This window comes from Lithobates pipiens, unplaced genomic scaffold (genome assembly GCF_037356315.1).
Source record: "Lithobates pipiens isolate NorthernLeopardFrog02 unplaced genomic scaffold, aLitPip1_a1.2 Scaffold_27, whole genome shotgun sequence".
NCBI lineage: Eukaryota > Metazoa > Chordata > Amphibia > Anura > Ranidae > Lithobates > Lithobates pipiens.
In genome coordinates, this window is record NW_027507788.1 from 16,566,689 (window position 1) to 16,571,901 (window position 5,213).

Here is a 5,213-nt window from a genome sequence, read left to right on the forward strand (position 1 = left end):
CTGCAAGACAAAGGCATAATGAGCTAGTATGCATAGCATACTAGCTCATTATGAATTATTTACCTGAGATCGAAGCCCCCGAAGCAGCCCTCGTTCCCCTCCTCTGACGATGCCATCTATCCCAAAGTGACTTCCGGGTATCGCGTCTCCGGCCAGTCACAGCGTCACTTCCACACTTGGTGCAGCCACTAACGGCATGATCGCCGTTAGCAACAGCATACTCAGTGCGCTTGCGCACCGTTGTCTATGGCGCATGTGCCGCAGACAGCGTTGCCGCTATTCCTGCAAATATCTCCTAAACCTTTTAGGCACCGACAGGTAAGCCTTAAAGAGGAAGTAAACCCTGATGGGTGTTACTTCCTCTTTGATTCCCTGCAAAGGTAAAGCATAATGGTCTACAATGCATCGCATAGTAGTCCATTATGTGTCACTTACCTGACACAGGAGCCAGCGAAGTCACCGCTGTCCCCATCTTCTTGGTGGGTCTCGCTGCTCCAGAGCTGTCATTCGACGAAGCCACGATGAAGTCACTCCTGCGCATGTGCCATAGACAGCGGTGCCTGTGCTTTGGCAAATATCTCCTAAACCATGTAGGTTTAGGAGATATTTATTGGACCTACAGGTAAGCATTAATCTAGGCTTACCTGTAGGTCAAAGTGGTGTATAAGGGTTTACAACCACTTTAATTAATAAGTAAAGGAGGGGTTGAGCCCCCTTCCATTGATTGCTGGGTTTTATAGTTTTCTATTTTGTGAAGGGCTCCCCCACCAATTTGGAGTGCGGAAAACACAAACCGTGTAGGATTACCTGTGGTTTTCCTACGTACTTGTGCATTGTATGTCCTGTAAATGTATTGTTTTGTTTTGCAACACCTCCCCGATTAAACTAGACAAAAAGTATTACCACATCTCAGGATATAGGCGTGCAATGCCAAATAGTACCAGGATTAGACTTGTGCAATTCGTTTCGTAACGAATCGAAATTCGGCCGAATTTTGCATTCGAATGTCTGAATAAAAAAATAACAAATTACAGCGAATACGAAAGAAATATAACGAATGAATTCAAATGAATTCGACATGATTCGAAATGATTTCAACCGCATTCGAAATGATTTCAACATGATTCGACATTATTTCAACCGCATTCGAAAATATTTTGTGTCCCGAATTTAGGGCCATGTATCTCGGGTTCACTTGGTGCTAGACACTTCACATTTAGATATGTTGTAGTGCTAGTATTATTGTGTTTGCATACCAAATTTGGGGTTTCTAGCTATAAGTGACCCCGAGATATGTGGCCCCAAAATCGGGTCGCAAAATGTCATTCTCTGCTCTATTAACTAATAACATTTTGCATTTTGCGACCCGATTTTGGGGCCAAATATCTTGGGGTCACTTATCGCTAGAAACCCAAAATTTGGTATGCAAACACAATAGTACTAGCACTGCAACATATCCAAATTTGGAGTTTCTAGTACCAAGTGACCCTGAGATACATGGCCCTAAATTCGGGTCACAAAATATTTTCGAATGTGGTTGAAATAATGTCGAATCATGTTGAAATCATTTCGAATCCGGTAGAAATATTTTCGAATTTCGTTGAAATATTTTCGAATGTGGCCGATTTTTCGAATTCGGTAGAAAACTAAACGAAATCCGAAAACGAATTTAAGGAAGTTAACGAATATAACTAAACGAAATTAATGAATTAACGAATTTAAACGAAACGAAACTAAACAAATTTTTTCCTTTTGCACATGTCTAACCAGGATAATACGGAGTAAAATACTTTACAAAAATAGGGGACTTTAAAGGCATTGTATCTAACAACACAATTTAATAAAACAATATTTATTGAAACACGTTAGAAGAAATATTGGAATAATGCATAAACCACCACACATACAGTAGGTTACAAGCTCTATAATACATAATATTAAAAATAATACAAATGCATAGGTAGAATAGATTCTGATATATCCCACTTGTCTGTGCCAACGAGTTTTGCAGTCCAAAACGGCTTCATCAGGGACACTGCAAATCATCTGAAAAGTTGGAAAACTATTTTACAATACAAGCATCATCATACTTTAGATAAATTACATCACCATATGTATCCATAGGCTTTTCCACAGTATTTGTCACATGTATATTAACCGCAATCTCGCGGGAGGATGCCACATGCAAGGTTTGAGTGCCAATCCCCCAGAAAACAAGCATAGGGGAGGTAATCTGGACTGGTCAGAAGGTAGACAAAGGCCATGACTGGCCACACAATCACAGCTGCAAAAAAATAACACACCTCTAAGTGTGCTTGCATAGAACCTAAATTGTAATAACATGAGGTAAAGATCCAAAAGGGGGTGGACCAGCCATGTCAGTCCCCTAATACCAACCAACCACATAAACAACAGAACCACAAGGGCCCTGGGAACATGAACATCTCATGTGGCATCATAAACCACAGCCACACACAACTGATACCCCCTACACACACCACCCACACACCGAACAACAAGCTGTTCATACATTCAACACAGGCCACCTCACAACCCCCACATAACACCATTCAATCCATAAAACCCATCTTACAACCATAACAGGTATCCCACATTAAACACCCTCAACACTAGACCAAGATAGGCAAATCACCAGCCAGCACCAAACTCCTACAAACACCAAACATGCAACCAAACAACGACCCCCAAACCAGCACCAAGCCCACAAAAACATTGACCCTCCACTACAGTATACAAAACAGCCACACCATTGCCCCTAAAAGGATCCCCTACTCACCCCACTAACCTGTCAAGGATCAATAATGGTCAATACCAAGCTCAATGAGTACATCTCCAAGATTGCAAAATAATACATCTAGATTGGCCCCCCATCCTAACAACGACTGACCTTAATATATCCCCCATAAGCAAAGGTCAAATGTAATGTATTTTCACCAACAGGCACACATGCAGCAGGGTTTTCAAGAGATGCAGGGCAAGCAGCTGCCACCGCTTCCTCCCTAAATAGTCCTGCCGGACGGGCGTCTGGCATCACATGGTGCCGATGGGCCAGCATCTGAGGACACCCAGGTGCCACACTTGCGCCCACCAGGTTGTTAAGGCACTGCAAACCGGCTGCCCACAGAACAAGATAAACAATGTGTGGTGGGTGGGAGCAAACAACATACACCGACCCATCAGGGGGAGGAAACCCCCCCATCCAGCTGGGTGCCCAAAGCACCCCATTACCACTACCCCCAGATTGATTGTTAATGTTTAATAAACTTCTCCGTTATAATACATGTATTGGTATTAAATGGGTTCAAGACCTTTAAGGATAAAGCCACTCACAAGAAAATATAAACAAAAATATACTTAAAGAATGTATGTTTCTGATATCTATTTTCCATGTAGCGAAACATATAGACATTAAAAATTGATAAGAAACATTCACTGGGTCCTCCTCAGAATGCAATTGTTTGTGATAATAAATTCTACCATTGCAGTTTAAAATCTATATCATATAGGTAAGTCCAAGATGAAACCAACAATCAAAGTCCAATTCAGAAGACAAAAAAAAGAAATACCCTTGCAATGGGGCCTTCCTACACTACAAGAGTTCACTGATGATTAAAGTGAAGCTAAACCCTCCAATTCTTCACAGCCAAGGAAGTTGCCATCTTAACCTTTGTTTGCTCTTCAGTTGCCATGGGTCAAATGTGATCAGTTATGACACCAGCTATTTGATAGCTTGACTGTTCGGCTGGGAGCACACATAACTGTAAATGTTACCATTTACAGCTTGCCTTGAATGTAACTGTTTTCGGAAACACTCCAGCTGGCGGGACTAATAGTCCAACATTATACATGTGGATGCCAAGGACCTACCAACAACCTGTAGTGATAAGGAGAACATCAGCAACAAGGAAGCAAGAAATAATATGCCCCTGGATGACGTAATTTTTTACAAACGTGTAGGGATGAGCGATGCGCTGAGGTTACCCTGTGCGAAGGAGTTGTATCCAGGAAGGACAAGTTTGTCCGTATGCGTCCGGCCGGCGCAGCAGACTTAAGACTGATCTTTCCTTTGTGCTTTGTAAGTGCAATTTTGTTTTTATATTTGAATCTATATTAAAGGGTTTTTACACTATTGGAGCTTCATCTCTTTTTCATGCAACTGGTACATATCTGCGAGATGTCCTAGCATATGGGAGATGACTAAGGATACTTGCTTGATAACCTGGTCATGATATCGGTGGAGGGAGGAGAGCAGCTGAGGTCCTTTTGAAGCCGGAGATAATCCATATTTACATGCTGTTTGTGACCCTCTGTAGTGGGGGGGTCATGAAGTTCTGGTAAGAAGTGACTTTGGCTATAAGGTGGTGGATCAAGCACCTGTCACACAATAGAAGATTTGATAATTCTTCATTCATCTATAATTTTATTTCACAAGGACTTTGTTGAAATTTGCACGTTTATATAATTTTAACACAATGGGTGTTCATTATATTGTTTAATGTTGATCACTGTTATCATTTATCCTATACCCCCCAATTTCTTATGAGTTGGGGTGTAATAGGTCCATTCGATATTTGCACATTATTATTGAGTTTATGTTTAATGGTTTCTTACCTTATAGAATTCTATGTGGGATTTATGGTTTAGCGCAGCTTATATAATTTTTCACAAGAAATAATATAAGTATTACAACCTTTTCCTCTACCCTCTAGACTAAATGAGCCTTTAGCTCTTGCACTGCTGGGGGCCTTACTGCAAAGGTTCTCATAGTTCAGTTTTAAATATAGCTTATGGATTGTGATATACAGTAATGTAAACCACAATGATATAGCTGGGTGAGAGGATGTGTGAAGGAGGAAGTCAATTCACATTGATTCGGTTCAATGGCTTGGACCCTTGAGTAATCATACCGTATAAGGCTTCAAAATATATGACAGAAGGAACACAACAGACGTCCTGGATGTAAAGCTACCAAACTGTCCCAAAACTGTATAAGAAAGTTGTATTATGATGTATGTTTGAAGAACATCCAGCAACAAGCAATGCAGATACATTGACCTCATAACATCTTATCCATGTAGAACACAAAAGTGCACATGTGCTAATTGCTGATATGAGTTTTTACATGAACTGCCTCATAATCATACATCATATAAGTATCATGTAAGTACTGCATGCAAAAGTATATGTGTGCT